Consider the following 18,807-nt stretch of genomic DNA (forward strand, 5'->3'; position numbering starts at 1 on the left):
CAGTTTGCAATGTTTCTGAAATTAGTTCTAAAAATTACCTGCTTATTTTGGGCCTCTTTAATAAAACCCTTCAGTTCAGAACACACATTGCCTTAGCTGATCATGTTGTGTTCAGTCCAGACCTGCATTTCAGCTGTAGCAATCATCAGCCTTGATGCTTTAGTGAGCAGGATGCTTTTATTTTATCCTTGTTTGAGACAGTCTGCCAAAGACAGGATTACATCAGGTGTAATATTTGCCAGTAATCTCCTCACTAGATGCTGTCATTGGTTGTCATTCTCCTTCAAGAAACAGTTTGAATTTAAGTTTTAAATTTGATTTACCAAAATGGCCAAGCACTGGATAGATAAAGATTTTACTAAACTAGCTAGGTAATAAATCTGCTTAATCTCACTCTAACATAAACCAGCCATCAAGTTTGTCAGTGTAGCAATTTTCCTTTGGGCAACCAAGCCATTTTCTGGGAGTGCTATCTGAGTAGGAATGGATGCACCCTGATATATTGAAATAGCTCCTCAGTTGTGTCTACAGCAGCTTCAGCAGCCAGCCAGTGTAAGGATCCTGACACATGCTTCAGGACATTATTTGAAGAAATAGTTATGTTTTAGAACAATTTGTCTCACTTTGAAGAAGAATCAGTGCAACAGAAATATTCATTGTTTCTACCTGGGCAGGAGGGCTGGCACATCCCTGGCAGAAGGCAGCAGGTGGGGTTCAAACAGCTTGTGCAGCTTGGAGGTCAGGAGTTCTCCAGAGATACTGCATCATGGAAGATTTTGTCAGTTCAGCAATTCCTTTATTTAAACAAAAAATCAAAGGAAAAAACCATAATAACAATGCTAATAAAGTGGAAATCTGTGCAAGTTGTGGTATGTAAAGTTCAAGCTGAAATCTAAAGCACGCTTCAGCAGTTTACATTAAATGTAATATTTCAAACTCAGATACTTTAGTATTGCTACAAAATGAAAGTAGGAGATAATAATCTTTAAAATCCCTAAGGCTGCTTTTTTTTTTCTTTTTTTTTAGCAATTTCAACCAGGACCTTAATCAGTACAAGAAAATGGGTAAGAAGGGCTTTAGGCATGTATAAAACAACCCAAAAATCATAGTGACAAATCTCCTGCAATGGACAGGATCAGATGATACATGCAGCCCTGTCAAAATCCTTTTTTACACTGACTTAAATGAGTCTCTGGGCGTGTGAACTCAAGCATGTGAAGAAGCGAGAAAACATTTCTGGAGGAGTTTAGTTTCTTCATGACCTGTTGAGTTTGTTCTCTTAGCTCACTTCAGCATAAGATACTCACAGCTGTCTCAGGTACAAAGTAACAGGTGCTGAAAAAACACAGAGTAATTACAGAGAAGGCAAGAGCAGAGGTCAGAACTACCTTTTAAAATAGCTTTGTCTCCTGTCATGCTGTCAGTCATCTCTCGAGTGGTGGCTGGTACCTAAGACCAGAAGGACTGCAGAAAAGGTATAATGGTGTAAACCAATTGCTCCCTCATGTAAAAAGGGGAAAAATAGTGTTTGACCCCTGTGAGCTGACTGGCGTATGTCTGGAAGTGTGAGATTTAATTAAACAGATGGTAGCATACATTACTGCTTTAGAAATGTGATTAATCATTATAAATGTTCTAGGTCCTTTAAAAGAATGACTAGAGCATCTGGCTATGCACACTGAAACAGTGAACACCCACCTGACAGGAATCCATCTCCATAAGGTAGATGATACTTGTGTTTATGTTAATTATTTGGAATTTTTATGCTTCAGTTGAACAAACGAGTTCTGGCACATTCTTTTAAATGAGGCAGATTCATTCTGATGTTAGACTGCATTTAGATTCTACCTACTGGTGAATTCTAGCATCAACAAAAAAGCATGAAGTAAAAAAATCCAAACTTAACCCAGCAGTTTTCAAAGATGCTAAGCTGAAATTTGATACAGAATTTCACACTCTTTTCTAAATAGCTCTCATGTTACACACACATGGGACCCAGCTTTATCAGAAGTCAGGGATCAGAATTGCTGCCTGGCTGAAGTTGTCTCATGTTCATGTGTGTGATCCTATCACTGCTAACCAGAGCCCAGGTATCTCAGGAGTTGTTCCACATGCAGATCCTTGGCAGTGCCTGTCCCCTTGCATGAGCACAGGGAGAGCTTGGCTGGGGCTGGTCAGCTCCTTCTGGGTGCCTTTGTAACAAGCCTGGTGATTTATCTGCTTCAAATAGATATTATATTTTTTAGCCTTCTATATTTATCCACATTCTGTCATTTAGTTCCATCTGCTGTACATGGGGAAATGGAGTCTTTATTTTAGAATCCAAACTGCTGTCAGCTCGAGGCTCTCAGAGACTGGCAGTGCTGAGAGCTGGACAGGACCCCTGTTTTCAGTCTGTTCTCTGTTTTCAGCCTGGAATCATGCATTCTAAGATTCTGTTCTATGAATCTTTGCCTCTTAAATTCACTTTTGCTCTCCAGTTGCACATTGCTGGCTGATATCCAAAGTGTACATGAGTCATGCAGGAGGTGTTTGGTGCCTTGCAGGGTGGGGAGATGCCCATGCAGCTCTCTGGGATTCCTCTGCTTGGGAATATTTTAATAATGCTCAGAGAAATAAGAGGTGAGACAACCCTGAGAGTGAATTACAGCCATCAGGTCACAGTCAGTGTTCTAAAACAAGCAGTGTAGGCTTAGTTGCCAACCTATATTGGTTTTCATTTGCTAAAAATCCCAGTAAGAGCCAACAAGCCAGTTTGCTGTTCCTCTTGCTCAGCAGATCAATGGATTAATACTCTCTATAATTTCCATATGACTCTGAAAGGCTTACAGAAATAAACTTGCTGTAGAGGATCACCTTCCAGGCTCTGTGCATCTATAAATGCCATCTGTTGGTAGCTGAGAGCTGGGTGTTATGGTAACCTGAGTGCTCAGACTGGAGCTAATTGCAGAGTACATGCCCATGCTCAGGGAGCACAGATGCATGTGGGTGCACAACGCTGGCACGAGGATGGCACAGGGAAAATCCAGAAGATGGGAAGCCTTTGGATGGATCTCCCTTGCAGCAGTGGTGGGGTTGGAAGCAAGGAGGTCATCTCCTCCACAGCCCCAGGAAGCAAGGAGGGTTACTTGAGTACTGCCACATGCTCAGAGGCCAGGTAACAAATAATCTGCTTTGTTTCACAATGTGGATTGAACTTTGGGGGAAAGATAAGGGCAGGGTGAAGCCTCTGTGCTGAAATTTTATTTTTCGTATAAACTTTGAGATGCCTTGTGTGTGATTCAATGTGAAAGTGCCACAAGTTCGTTCCATCTGTACAAAGAAAAGCTCATGATCACTGTGGCTATGAAGTGAATTTGAATCATCCTGCACACAACTCTGTGTGCCTTTACTGAATTTCTAGGATTATGCTTCACAGAAAGTAATTTGGCATAGGTACACAGCATTTTTCCAAATGCCTTGTGCTTTTAAAAGTGTCTTTCTGCATATGGCCACATAGATCTAATAGAATTTAATAAAACAATTTCCAAAAGCTGGACAAGTACACGGCCTCATTCCCCATAGTTGACTCTTGTATTAACCAGTATTCTGCTCCTGTTTTGCTGCTTCGTGCACCCATTAATTATGGATCAATTATTCAATTCTTTGGGAACTCAGGTGAGCCCTGGGCTACTGAGTTGTGAAATTAAAGCAATGCCACAATGAACAGGAAAGAACATACATTTACTTCAGAGCCATCCTCCTTCTGTACTGATATTCCTGGGACAAAAGTGTTTTTCTTCAGTCAATAATTAAGGCAATTGGTGTGGTTGTGCTTTTCTCCACACTGCTTCCAACTCTTCCAGCATATTATTTATCAAGATCTGCTTTCTGAGTGGCAATCTTTCCCCATTTTTTAATGGCACAATCAAAATCTGAAAGCCAAATGCCTGTTCTCACTGTAGGCACAATTCACCCTGCTCTGAATGTTTCCTAAATGAAGCAGAGCACAATTACCAAAAGAACAACTGCTTTACAAAGTGGATCTTGTACTTCAGTAAAATGCAGCCACCAAGGATCAGCTCAACAAATAGAGCATTAATTTTCTATTTGACATGCTGGAAAAGGTGTCAGTCCAAACAGAGCAGTGGCTTCTCAGCTTCTGGGAGCAGGAGGAGCAGCACTCTCCATCACATGGCTCATTTTGCAGTCACCCTCTTTCTTATGATTGCACTTTGATTCCTCCAATATGTAGCTGGTTAAATCAGCTTCTCTTTACCTTTGGGGAGTGAAATTTCTGGTGACAAATCTTTTGCTAGTAAAAATTGTTTGCTTTTGAAAAATGCTCTCCAGTGTAAGAATCTGAATAAATTTGAAACAATATATTTACACAAAATCGAACTATGCTAACAAATGAAGATAATGGCCTGTTTTTCATTGCCTTACCCTTTGTTCAGTCTCTACATCAATCAAGTTAATCAATTAAGCAAATTACAGGAAAGACCTAACACTTTATAGCTTTTTTTGCATGGAGAAGAAAGGGAAATTAAGCTGATATTGTTTTCAAATATCTGTTCTTCTACTAAAGTGCCAGGTCTTTATAGAGTGCTGTATTCAATGCACAGTCTCCCAGGTAATAACTGCTGTATTGTAATTTATCTTTAACAGTGCAGCAGGAAGCCAGCTCTCTGTACATAGTGAGGAACGTCTGTGCTGCTGAGAACCAACCTGCTGCTGTCAGAATTGTTTAAACCCTCAGGACAAGGGCTGCAAACCAGTTTGGGCAAAGATTTCCTTCTGTTCCTTTAAAAAATGATTCTTCTATGCTGTGACAAAGGGTTGATCACACCACTAACCTGAGGCTGTCTTGGATATCTCAGAAAAACACTGCTGAGAACAATCATTTTTGGGACCCCAGCCTTCCTCTCTTATTAGTGAAAAAATATTGAGGGCTTCTAGTTCATTTGTGAAACCAAAGCTTCATATGGGATGATGCATAGTTGAAAAAAAAACCCCTTTACTCTCTAATCTTCCAGATGGACACATTTTGTTGTTTGGTTTCCAGAGAGGTCATCATGACCTCCTGGGATGGCAAAGATTGTCTTCTGTCATATGGTCTGTGAAGGTGGGAAATATATGAAATGAAAGCTTGAAGTGTTTATTTTGTATTTTATTTTTAGGTTGCAGCATTAAAATTAGGAAGAAAACTTCAGGGTAGTCACATAGAAATGATTTTTGGATCATGTAAGTAGCCTACAACAATGGGCTGTTCAGGCTGGGCTTGTTCACTTACATGATACTTCCAGAAGTTCTCCCTGAGCAGGAAGCAATAGCACATCCAGGAATTCAGAGAAACTTTTTGGTTGTGTGATTAACACTGAGTTACAATATAGAGAATTTTTTCTAAATTAAAATCATTAACCTTTGAAAAAGATGTGTTGAAAGTTAGTTTGTCAGTTTAGAAATGGAAGAGTAAAGCTTCCCTTAGTCTATTTTGAAAGCTCCAGCCTACACATATTTGCAAGTTTCTCCCAGAAAATACTGCTCAGGTGTAATAGCTGCCAGAGGATGGTGAGACAGTGCACTGCTCTGGTGTTAGTCACTCATTGACAAACTGCCTGCTTTTGCCACTAGATTTATACAGCCATTTAAAGAGAGAAAATTCAGGAGCAGCAGACTAAACCAGAGCGGCATAATGTGCTATTTCTTCACCTAATGGAAATGTCTGCTTCCGTGGTCACCCTTCTGTCTGCCCATGAAATTCTGTGCCTTGAAAGGCAGCCCTATGTTTTATATAGGACAAATCTAATTAAAGAGGCTTTTCTTCTCCTTCTAAGGGAACATTTTTTGAGGTCCTTTATTGCCTGTCTATACAAGGTTCAACCCCACTCCCAAGGCCAGGCTTGTCCATCCTCATTGATGGTCCCACTGTGAGAGGGATCTCACCTTTATTCATTCTCATGGTCTGTCTGGAAGGAACACCAGTAAACTCAAGTCCATCCTCCTTCAGGTTTCAAATCCATTTCTTCCTGAGATGAGCACAGACATCTTCAACTTACCTGTGCTGAATCATAACAATCCTATGGAGGAGTTTGCCCAAATCCACTCCCAACCAGAATCATCTTGCACAGACACAACAGAAGTTGGTTTGTGCAGGATCCAGGGGCTGCAGGCTTAGAAGAGGTGCATCTCTGGGCCTCAGTTCAGCAGTCCTTTTAATGGGCCCAGTCATATCAGCCTCAAAAAGCACCTTGAGCAATTTAGATAAGCCATTTAGCAAGCAGTGCTCTTAATAGACTCTGACAGCCAAACGGGGATAACACTTCTCACTGCTATAAATTAAAGGAGAGATTTCCTTTTCTCATGAGGACTTGGAATAGTGTTAGCAAACACATTTCCTGATGGCTTTTTCCTTTCTGTCTAACTTCAGAATACATCACTTTGGGGACTGTATCCACCCCTGAACTGCTCCTGTCTGCCTCCCCCTGCTGCTGCCTGCTCTGTCAGCAGTCTGGGATGCAGCCCGTGACATTTTTCACTCCTTGTCTCAGAGGCACATGGTGCTGAGTCCTGCCCAGATGCTCCTGCAGGCCTTTCTGTGAAGTCTAAGGATAGAGCTGTTCAACTGAGTGATACTCATAGCAAGAGAGGCAGTCTTGAGAAAGAAAATCAGACTAAAAGCAGCCTTGCCTCAGATGGTGCAAACAGTTGAAGAAGAACTTGATTTCAATTTAAAGGGCACTTCTTTGCCAGTTCTGAAGTGCAGTGTGTGGTAATAAGAGATGATTATGCTACACAATAGCCTGAATATAGTAACTGAGGCATGTTGAAATTAAAGGAGATTTCTTCATATGAGGCATGATGTAATGATTTCTGTCATGCTTACAGCCAGCAATGAAATTAGCAACTCATTACATACCCAAACCAGGCAAATATTTAAGGCTGCAGGTAGTATATAAGTAAGAAAACCAAAGCCAGTCTAAGGACCTAAAGGCTGAGTGCATTCCCTACTTTATTTATTAGACCAGAATAGAAGAAACTAGAAATAACCATTTACTGCTCTGAGCATCCTGTCAATTATTTCAAACGACAAACCCAAAATGCAATATGAACATCTCCCTGCTTCTAGCAAAGCACAATACCTACTCAAATATTCCTCCCCCTCCTTTCCAACCAGAACTTTAATTCATTTCTCTTTCTCCCAGTGCCAGGTCAAGTAGATGAATATTGCAAGCACTGCTGATAGATGCAATAGCCAAGCATTCTTTTCCTCATTTTTCAATGAAAAGTAGGGATTGTTGCTGAAAATGCAATGAAAACATGTTACAGTGTCTGTTTTTAGCAGAAGGCTTGTAAATTACTAGGCCTTTGTTCCTTGTTCTGAGTTTTCTTGAGAGACTTCTTTTTCTCTTCTGTGATTAGCTACCTGGTAATATTTTGACCTAAGAACTTCTCTGCTCTCTTCTACCTTTTAACTCACTACAGCTTGAGAGGATGAGTAGCAAGGAGAAAAGTATCTGAAAAGCTGCTGATGCTCTTGCTGTTCAACCAGCACATCTTTCTCTCCTTTCATCTCACTTAGAGGTTAACAGTATGTGATGCATTATCCTGAAAGAATTAACTTCTTAGCATCATTAATAATTAGTTTTACAGGTATTGCCATTATTTAGATGTAAACCAAGAAAACTGTTTTTCCCAGACCCATAAGAAGAGTACTCTGTTATGACAATAGCTGTGAAACCATGGATGAAAACCTGTCACCCTGGAAATCTCTGGCAGGACTTCTTAGAGTGCCAGTACCTGTATTTTCAAACAAATCAAGTGCCTGAATCCCTTTGAAGAGCTCAGATCAGCCAGATCAGGCAATGGCACTGCAGCATACAGCTGGTCTGGGTGGGCCTGTGAATCTGTTTACAGATATGACCCCACGGCACTGAGAGCAGAATTTAGCCAAGGACTGCTGAAAGAATTTAAGAGGTTCAGATGCCCAAATCCATGATTCCTCCTTCCACTCCCACTACAAATATTTCCCATTCATGCCTGATCTGACTGCCCACAACTGGTGTAAGGCTGCAGACACACATTCTCCTCTGGAGCATCTGTGCTGCTCAAAGAGGTTCTGCCCCCAGCCCACACCCATCTGTCTCCTCTCCCTCTTGCTCTGTCTCTAGTTTTTAAAGTCACCTGATTCCCTCCAAGCCCTCCAGATGTCTATCCAAATCTCACTGATATTCCAAGAACCACTGAAGGCTGGGCCACAAAGTAGGAAATGAGGAATTTTTTCACTGAAAGGGAAAAACATTATTTTCCATTTTCTAATTAAGGAAAATAAATGGAAAGGAGGAGATTTGGGGGCGGGGGTCAGCCTGAAGTCCAGGATAAAAGGTGAATTTCTCATTGTCTTCACTTTGTTGCTTTCTTAAATTTTTGTACAGCAGAAAATCCAGCATGGTGAATGTCCATTGTTTTTCAGATCTGCTCTGGGTTGTGCTGCAGGGGAATCACCCTTTCTCTAGGGGATGCACACAGTCCCCAGCCAGGTGAGGCCCCTCTCCCCTACTCCAGTGTGCACCCCTCAGGTTTTGCTGCAATATGTGGCATGTGAGCTCTGAGCTCCAACTCAATTTACACTTTTTTTTTTTTGCTGTTTCATTTCAGGAGACATGCTCACTTGGTGCATAAACAAACCTGAAGGTGACTACACCAGATGAAATATTAATAACAACTCCTCCTTTCCATTTCCACCACACCTCTGGTGATTGTTTGCACCCATACAAACCTGGTAAGTGACTTTCTGAGCTGCAGAAGTTGCTGCCTCTTCTTCCTGGTCCCCTGTGTGTCCCTGCTGCAGCTCTGCAGCCCTGGCTGGCTGCTCCAGTGATTTTGGTCTCTGTGTGCTTCAGGCTCCCTGCATCCTGCTGCTCACCACATGATGGATTCCTGAAACCTCTCTCTGCTCAGCCTTAGTTTCTCAGTTGATCAGGAACAATGTTCCTGATCCCAAAATGGACATTTGGCAAAGGTAATGCCCTTTCACAAGATCTTGCATTAGAGAGTGGGAATAAAGATGCTCTCACTCATGGGGAAACTGAAAGTCTTTGCTTAATCAAAAGGTGTGGTATGGCCAATTTAATATTAATAAAATTGTCTTTTTAAGCATAATTCAGAGAAAGCTTTGATACACAACTTGCTTTCTGTGTTTTATAAAAAGGCTGGAAAGTGCTTCAGCATTTTTAGATTGTTCCTTTCCATTGTTTGAGTTGCAGCAAACATTGATGTGTTAGTCACAAGTGCCTTTGTTTGGATGTAAAAGCTTATTTGAAGTGGCATCAAGATTTCCTTTAAATGCCCTGGCCAACAAAAAGGAAAAGAAACACCCCAGTTTATGAATGTGGCTTCTAAAATTCTGTACTCAGTGCCCTTTAATATTGCAATCCCATGTTCTTCAGATTCCTTCTAGATATATTGTCAGATTTAGAAGTGAGTAAAGGTGAACTTTATTGAATAAGTTCATTATAATGATATTTCATAGGTTTGGGCTCGTGATTAATGGATTGTAAATTTATACTTTAAGACTAGGAGAACATGATCATATAAATTGTCTTATTGAAGTTAACAGGGCTGTTCTTTGAAGAAAAATGCCACTCAGCAGAACACTTCAATGTATGCATAGCTCTAAGCATATGTTTGAGTTCAAATGAAGTCAGTCTTTTGGTTTTAAGAGAGCTTGACTGTGCTTAGGTTCCTTAAAACATTTATATTAATATATAGGGTGGCTGCTGCAGTAGCCTTGGGGTGTCATTAATGATTTAAAAACAATAGTCCTTCTGAACACTCATGAACATTAGGTAAGAGAACTACTATTAGTTGGCAACGAGGTTAAAGCCTTAAAAACTCTGCCATCTGATATGTTGATTAAACTTTCATATGCATTTTGCAGATGCAAAGAAGAGCATTTTACTGCACACCAGTTGCTGAAGACTGGTACCTACTTTCAAGTGTTGTAAATAAAAAGTTTCCAGAGTGCAGTTCAAGAATGGTAGTAAGGAAAGGATTTGCTATTACTAATATTTCTGCCTACATATTCAGAAAAAAAATGTGGATTTGCTTTGAAAATAATTTTCCTTAGGTTATTTTGGAATGTCCTTTCCCTCACAGGCTAATAGAACTTTGTGGAAGGATGGGAAGGAGCTCTCTGTGGTCATACTACTCTGTAGTGACACAGCACTGTGTGATGAAGGAGCATTGCTGACACAGCAGCCACTTCAATGCATCTCCCTTACAGCAAAAACTGCTCTCTATAAGGGTAGTTTGAAGGCAGAAGTTCATTTATTATATTTCTGTAACAAAGACACCTGATGTCATGATTAAGAAACCAATACAAAACTAACAGGAACATTCTACATTATTAAACAAGGGTATCGAGGTTGAATGTATGTTTTGCTCTATACACATAGGACACTGTATATACAAAGGAAACTTTTTAAGTAAGCCTTCCAAATCTGAATCTCAAGGTCCTTATCATAGGTAATCTATCAAGAAACACAAAACAAACAGCACTGTTAATCCCCTGCTTCTGAAGTGTATCTGCAGGTTACTTGGCAGCACAAAGCAATCACATGCTCCACAGAGCATCCTTTCCCTCGTTGAGAGAAAAATCAGCCCATAATTTTTTTTCCCCCCTTTAAATTCCAAGTTAATTTTTACATGAGCCTCCAGGTGTTTCCATATCCCCAGCCACCCCTCTCTCCAAAAGTGAAGGAGAGCACTACTAGTGTCTGGTGTTCACACCTTAAATCAGCCCCAAACCTACTGATTTCCTTTGGCCAGGAGCTCCATTCCCATCAAAGAGGTGATTAAAAGGTTACAGCAAAGGCTACAGTCCCTTTGGCCTTTTACCTAAAGTGAGAATAAAGAAGGACAGAGCAGCAGTGGTGATGATTGATCAAGTCTAACCCCTTCATATTTGAGCAAACCTGCTGATCATCATTTTACATGACTGAGATCAGTCATGGTTCTGCAAATGCCCAGGTACCCCCATCAAGCCCTGGAGAGGGAGAGCCTGTGAGCAGATAACCCCAGAGCCCTTGGTGGCCATTTCTCACCTGCAGCACGAACTCTGCTCTACAGCACTTGCTTGCTGTTGTCTTGGAAAACACCATTCTCATTTGCACAAATGAGTTGATAATATGACTTCTTTTAAAGTTCTCTTCCACGTAAAAGCACAGAACTAGTACCTACTAGTTCATATCACCAGGTTTTCTGCTGGACACTAAGTGGTGCAATTCAGAAGAAATTCAATACTGCCTCTTTTTTAGAGCCAGGCACAGGTGCATTTTCATGTATTGAAAATTTAAAAAGCCTTTATTTGGCTGTGGGTATTGAGAACTAGTACAATGGGTAACTCTTGATTAAATTACAGATACACTGCACTGGGCAGTGCTTTAATATTTTTTTTTCATATATTCCCCAAAGAGATGCATACTTTTATTTAAAAGCTCTAGAGAAATAAAAAAGAAGACAGTAGTAACATCACCAATAGGATGCAGAGAAATATCAGAGGACTCATTCAAACATTTTCAGGCTTTTGTACAGCAAAGCTATGAAGGGCACAGAAATGTTCAATATCAACATTGCTGTTCTGCTTCAGTGAATGGCCATAAATATGATATTTATAAAGTTTTGTATTTGTCACTCAAGGACCCAGTATAAAACCTTTTAAGTTGATGATAAGAAATGTGTTCTGTTCCTTTTCCAAATTCCAGCCTGTACTCTGGAAGTCAAAATGCCTATTTTCTAACACAGGCACTGACAATAAAGATGAAGATTCAATGCCAAATTAGGGCCTAATCAATGCCTCAATACCTTCAGATTTTAATGCACCTGCCCAAGACTAAAACTTATTTAACAGCTTTTAGGATGCTGATACAAAGGAGGCGGCTTACATTCCCCTCTTACCTCTGACTTGGCTCTCAGGAGCTGAGAAGAATCAAAATAATTTGTCATAATACTCAGCAGGATAAGGTGAGTGGTGTCTGAAAAGGACATAGGGCACAGGAAAAGGTGCTGTTCTTACAGGTTCCTTTCCAGCTGGAACCACAGTTTGGGTTGCAACGGGAACTCTTTTGTTCTCACACACAAAATTCTCTCTGAGATGGTGTGAGGGAGCTGTGAGCAAGTTATCCTCTGGATATTCATTGATTGCAGCTACACAAACATAACAGTAGCCCACCCACAGCTGACCAGTGAACAGAGCTGGCTGGAATTAATATTAAAATTCATTGTGCTATGCAAAAATTAGGCAAGTGTGATCAAGCAATGTGGTTTTTACATGCTTGCAGCTATCAAAGTTCAGAGCTGTTGTGGTCTAAATAATTTTCCAACAGAAAGATGTAGATATTTGTTTTGGAAGACCACCTCACTTAATATCTAGCACTTTACTTCTTAACGAATTATTTGAATAATATTTGGGAATCAACCTTTTTTTAAAATTTTAATTACAACTTACAGAAATAATATAAGGTTGGCCTGTGAGTCGTGTGATCATTCTTATAAATTTCTTTTGTTTTCAGTTCTTCCTTAAATTAAAAATAAAATTCTGGGGAATGAAAATTTCTTCTGACAGTTGGTATTTAGAGCAGCATTTCTGTAGCTGCAGCTTAGCGTGGATGTTAAGGAATAACAGAAACTTTTTAAATTATAGAACTAATTATCTACACGCAGCTGATCAAACACTTTGCACTTCTAGCTGTGAGCACAGCTCACCACATCTGTTGGCCTCTCCCTGGGTGAGTCTGCACTGCAGTTGCTGCTGTGAATGTTATGGAGTGCAGACACACCAAAGGCAGCATTAAACTAACAAGCCTTGGATTTGTTACATGACAGCACAGAGCTTAGTGGTGGCTTTTTGCCTGGAGTCTTACCCAGCCACTTGCTGGGTGCTGGAGCCAACAGAGGGTTTGGGGGTGCCACAGAGCTGGGCAGCTGCAGCTGCTGCCAGCTGTAAAGGCTAATGCTGCTTCTCCTTCACAACCTCTTTCCTCCACTGTTTTTTGGGTGATTTTTTTTAAAGTTACTTCAGATAGCTCACTGGACCCACAGATTGCAATTAATGTCCTTGGAGGACAAAGGGATGACTGTGAGTTGGCACAGTATCAAAAAGGGGAATAGTCCAGGAAGACTTGAGGTAGTTTATCCCTCCATGAAAAAGTGGAGTGGTACAAAGAGAAAGAGGAAATTTGTTAAGACAGGCACAGTGTTCTCTTGAGTACATTGTATTGTGGCTGTTACTTAACATTGCAAATCTCCTTGTGTCACTTAGCTCATGAGGACTCCTGGAGCTGCAGGATAGAAGCACAATTAATGCACAACGTGCTCACCCTGGCCTGTCACACCAACAGACTGCATCAAGGAGTTGTCAGGCTGCAAGAAGAACCTTCCTGCAGACCCAGAGATTTCCACCTGGAAATATTCTCATCCACGAGCCTTGGCACACACACCCTCCACCCTGTCCTGTGTGCAGGGCAGCCTTGTGCCACATGTCCAGATTTTCATATCCACAATCATAGAAAGCCACATGATGTTTTGTTTCATATTTATGTATAAGTGCTACAAAGCTTTCTGATGCTCCATATTCTCTTTGCAAGCAGAAAAGAAGAAGCAGTTTCATCCCTTTTCTTCAGACTTGTGCCATTTTCCCCCTTTCAGGATCAGCAATTGTCAGGCTGTTGTTTAACAATCCCTTGTGCTGGTGCTGTTTGTGGTGACTAAAACTCTTGCTTTCTCTAACAAAAGGCTTTTTATTGTTACTTTTTCCTCCACTGAATGAGATAATAAGGGCAAGCGATTTTTGATTTAACCTCCTGCTGCTAAGTTTTCAAATTTTAAAGTGTTAACAAAAGAGAATGCATGTTTTCAGTGTTGAAAGCTCTGATTATACTATGGTAAAAATTTATAAAAATCAAAGGCAAGCAGACAATAGCAAGCTAGAGATATGTGACTCTCTTTAACTGCTGGCCTCCTGTAATAGAAATGGAACTTTGTCAAGAAAGCAAGCTGTAAAGAGAGACTGTTCTACCAAGTCTTAGACTGTATCCATTCTTGATAGATTTAGTTAACCTACAAGGGAACAACAGTATTGACATATATCACTTTGAAAAATGCCAGCTGAATGAGGTATTTTTGTTTCCTGGGTTACGTGCTGAAGCCATGTCATTTGTTCTGGTTTTTTTCAGTCCCTGCTAACACATTCTGTTCCTGTATTTTATGATTATATGTTCACTCTCTGAACTACCCCAAAGATATTGATTGCATTTTTTTTGGAGAGTGAGCAGTGTTTCAGTCTATATGAAACTCTCATTTTTGTTCTTATTTATGTAATCTTTTGGACTAGAAATACAATTAGATGAGTAAAATTACTATTCTAACAATCCTTTAAACCTGGTAAATTATTCTTGGTAGGGAAACTTCTGGTTCCATAGTTTTCCTCAGCTGACATAACACACAAGAAAGATTTACTCCCAAAGGAGGAAACTAATGAAATTACTTAAATTTAGGTGTTATCCCAGTAGGTTTTTCCTAATAATTAATCACTGCCTGGTCCTGTGCCTTTCAAGCCTCCATCCTGGAAGGATAATGAATATTAAGGAAAGAAACCTTTTGGTTTTTTGAGTCTTCATTAAAACTAAGGATACAGCTGCCTGCTGAGGCACCTCACAAGGCAGACACAGATCTGGGATTTTAAGATTCAGATCTGTTAATATTCAGAGCATGACCAGAACACCAAACCAATATGGTCAATGTCACCACTGCTGTTAGTCACAGCTTGTTTGGGGAGAAGAGTTTGGGTCAGGCTTGTCAACAACGTTTGATGCAAACAAAGCTTTTACAAGAGGATTGTTCTCTTTTCCTCTCATTCTCTTGTCTTCTATTTCCTGCATGTGTAGTGAGTGGACATCTGTGTGGGCAAACTGCTCTCTGTGGTGTCCTGCTGACACCCCACCAAATCTGTGTGCTGGTAAGATTCCTGCTGCTGTTGCTCAGGACCCTGATTTGATCTCTCCCTGCTCCCTTCCTGGGAGAACCATCCCTGGGTGTTCAGGAAGGGAGCTGATGTTTAGGAAGGGAGCTGATGGTGTTGATAGCAGCTCAGAGCAGCTCTGCTCCCAGGCTAGTGCCAGAAAACAGATGTGTGATATGCCCCAGCCTTGGCAGATGCACATGCCATATTCCATTAAAAGGGGTTATCCAACTTTCTGTCACATTGAGGGTGAGCAGCTCTTCTCTTTTGCATCAAAGCCTTAACAGGCAAAAAGAGTGAGCTCCTAGGGGAGGTAAGAACTCAAAGGAAAACTTCCCAGAGTGTGTCAGCACTGGATGATTGTCTATGTGAGAGGTTGCTATGCCCACAGCCTGGGCTGCTCTAACTCTGGGATCACTCTAATGCACATCCAAGGCTGAACTAATTCACTCTGCTTTTCCTAAGGCAGCTTTGGAGCCTGGCTAATGTGGTCATGGAGCATCTGGAATGGTTTGGCATGCACGAAGAGCAAGCTCCCCACAGAGCAAAGGCAGGGCTTGCAGGAATAAACCCTTGGTACCACTGAACTCCAGGAGGAGTGGCTCCAGGAGAACTCAGGAAGGAGCAGAAAGCTGCACAACAGCCTAAGAGCAACTACACAGATAATTGATGTGCTGGTTGGATGTCAGGTTTGGGTGGGAGGCTCCAGCCTGGGCTTCAGGCACTGAACTGCTCCCGTGTTTTAAGCTCACACTTGGTTCTGGTGCCATCAGTGGTGTTGTGGAATTGTGTGGATGGACTGTTGGAGAGGCTCTTTCTGATATTCACAAGCAAAATTATTGCCATCCCACTAGCCACTTCTGGTCTTTATAGGAAAGCTGTTATGATCCATGTTTTATGGTCTTAGGGTATGAATTGTATAACCAAAGGGACTAACCCCACTTTGGTGAATGGCTGAAAATGTTTACTATAGGAAAAAAAATGAAATTATACTGAGAAACATTACTTTTATAAAACAATTTGTGCTGAGAAGATGAGTGTGCTATGAAAAGCACAGGATTTTGCTGGAAGTGTGCCAGAGCAACACTGTCCCAAAGTGATTGATTTGACTTCACTACAAATTTGCTTAATTCAGATGAATGACTGGGCTTTGGGCCGGTTGGTATTTTAGGTGGAAATGATCCAAAATGGGAGTTGAGTGGAGAAGATTTGGGAAAAGTCTTCATAGATAAAGACTTAGACCCAAGCCAGCTCTCAGGAGTGGTTGTTTTTCTGCTCCAAGTTATTCAGAAACCCAAACTGCAGGAGGATTGCAGTGAATGGGTTTGATTTTGAGAGTCTACAGCACAATGTGAGACAATGGGCACATTAAAACCTACATTAAGTTGAATAATGAATAATGAAACTACATACAGATTGAATAATGCTGAATCAATACATGAATGGAAGTGTGTGACAGGGGTTGCTATGGCATCTCCCTTATTTAATAAAGGAATAAATAAAGGAATTGAAATCTCCATAAATGGTCTCAGCAGAAATTAGAGCTGCTCCTGGTGACTCTGATATATACAGTAGTATTTTTTGAAAATAAATTATCTTCCTCCATAAACAAGAATAGGTTTTTTGGATCATCTTTAAAATTATTTTCAAATTTGTCTAAATTTATGCCAATTCCAGTTGAACTGTCCCTGAAGCTTCACTTGGGGAGTAGGGAAGTTATGAGCAGAGAGCTGTAGAAGTGTTTTGTTCAAATTTCTGGTTTGTGCTGGACATGTCAGAGGACAAGCAAAATAGAGCCCAAAATGCAGTTCCTTGGAGAATGTGGCATCTAAGCCTGAAAGAACTTCAGCCCTGAATTTTATTACTTGACTTAACAAAGAAGGGATAGTAACAAGATTTACTCAATGCCCCTGAGCTGGAAAATCCCCATTTACATTCCAGATGGAGATGCCAGACCACATCCTCATATGTAAAATCAGGGTGTCCATGGAATTAATTGAATTACACAATTTGGGTGTGGAAGGATGAAAGGGCAAGAGAGTTATATAAAACAGATAATTAATCTATGAAGCTGTGATCTGGTTTTACTTGTCAAACATTGATTTTCCCATTTAGCCTTACCAGGATGTGATGATATCACACACACATTGAAAGAGTTTTGTCTGATCTGAGCTTTCAAGGCGTGGTATTAATTACATGTCATCAATCATGGGTTGTAGTTCTTCATCTTGAACAGGACAGTGCTGATGCTGCACATCACATCTTGTAGGTGTTCAGATGTGTAATTAGTGGCAACAGATATTTATATTTTCTCAGTAGCATCTCTTATTAATAAAATCTCAATTATTCTAGCAAACATTTCCCTCAAATGAACAGGAAAAGGGCATATCATGGCAAAAGAAAATATAAAGACAATTTGGATGAAGCTTCTTAAAATTAATTTTTTTTTTCTTCAATTTAAAGGTTGAGTGGAGGTTTCTCTGTGCTTGAGCATTTGTTACCCCTTAAATGTAACACACCCACCACATCTCCTACTGTTCCTGGAGAGTGTATCAACCTCTAAATGAATAATTTAAAGCTAAGTTAACTTTCCTGAGAAGGAGTTTACTGAATAGATGTAACTGGTGCCCGCTAGTTATCACATTCCAGGGTACTTGATGAATAAATTATCTTTTTTCCCCCCAGCATGAAACAGTCCTAATTTTTGGAAATACATTTGCTCAAAATATCCAAAAAAAGTCAAATATATTTTTATGTGTGAAGAGCCTTCACTCACTTGAGTCACAGGCATCTATTTCCACAACAAAATGTAAAAACCAAATGACAAATGATTAATGTTTTTCTTAGGAGAAAATATCATTGTTTGCTTGCAGAATCAGGCACTTTCATGTGCTTGATTTAAAGCTTATCAGCCACAGAAAGGTCATGCACCTTGTGTAGGTCAGGCAGATGAAGAACCCATCTTTTCCCACATTTTTGTGAAAAGAGAAAACAGCTCATGGGGATATTTAAAAGTAGCCAAAAAGTTCATTCAAAGGGGTCCTTATCTCTTGCTGTTTGTCCGAGTTGCAGCTGAAGAAAATGGAGCAGAATTATAAGGAAACCCTTCACCCTTGTGGGTCTGTGCAGCCTCCCTGTTATGAAAGGGATGCACTTCCAGTTACTTACAGTCAGTGAACTGCTGGAGTTAATCAAAAGTATAAATAATTTGCAACAAGAGGATGAATGGGGCTGGGAAAATTATTTGTCCATGTATTGATTGCAAGTGTATTTTTCAAGTTCCCCATGATCTGATTTTTTTTCCATGGGTGGCAAAACAAATTGGGCCAGATCATTAACTGCAAACTCAGCACCATTTGAACTGAATTCAGAACTGCTGGACAGTTTGCCTTTCTGTAAGTCTGCTCTGTAAATCAGCAAACAAAATCTGGCAGCTGAATATTTTATTCTCAATAATAAACTATACTTGGGAATGCATGTGCTCTCTCCTGTGGATTTGTACAGATACACTTTTCTTTGGCATTATGTCCCTTTTCTGCCAAACTGTATTTTGAAATTTAATGAGAGGCTAAAGGATGTTTATTGAGTTATTAATTGCTTTTCACTTATCCATTAGGCTTAAATTTCATCTTTTTACAAGAAGATATTCAAACACCTTATGACCGAAAATACCCAGTAGGAAAAGTTGTATCCACCCTGATTCACAATGGGATTTTCCATGTGCCTCGGGTATGGACAAACAAACAACTGAATTCACTGTAACATCACTCCATGCAACTTTCTCTTGCCACTAGTTAGGCCTTAATATA

General features: G+C 40.3%; 1 long non-coding RNA gene across 3 annotated transcripts; it reads left to right on the plus strand.

Moving 5' to 3' along the window:
* Positions 1-1,018: 1,018 nt before the first annotated feature.
* On the plus strand, positions 1,019-18,491 carry LOC135308165 (uncharacterized). 3 transcript variants are annotated; one of them, XR_010368718.1, is made up of 5 exons: positions 1,019-1,722; positions 4,648-5,223; positions 8,453-8,519; positions 8,638-8,761; positions 13,301-18,491. It is a non-coding gene; the product is annotated as an uncharacterized LOC135308165 (long non-coding RNA). The 3 variants fall into 3 exon arrangements; XR_010368717.1 differs by lacking the exon at positions 1,019-1,722 and adding an exon at positions 1,766-3,157; XR_010368716.1 differs by lacking the exons at positions 1,019-1,722; positions 4,648-5,223 and having other exon boundaries at positions 5,268-8,519.
* Positions 18,492-18,807: the final 316 nt, after the last annotated feature.

Source organism: Passer domesticus, chromosome 9 (assembly GCF_036417665.1).
Source record: "Passer domesticus isolate bPasDom1 chromosome 9, bPasDom1.hap1, whole genome shotgun sequence".
In the NCBI taxonomy this organism is placed as follows: Eukaryota; Metazoa; Chordata; class Aves; order Passeriformes; family Passeridae; genus Passer; species Passer domesticus.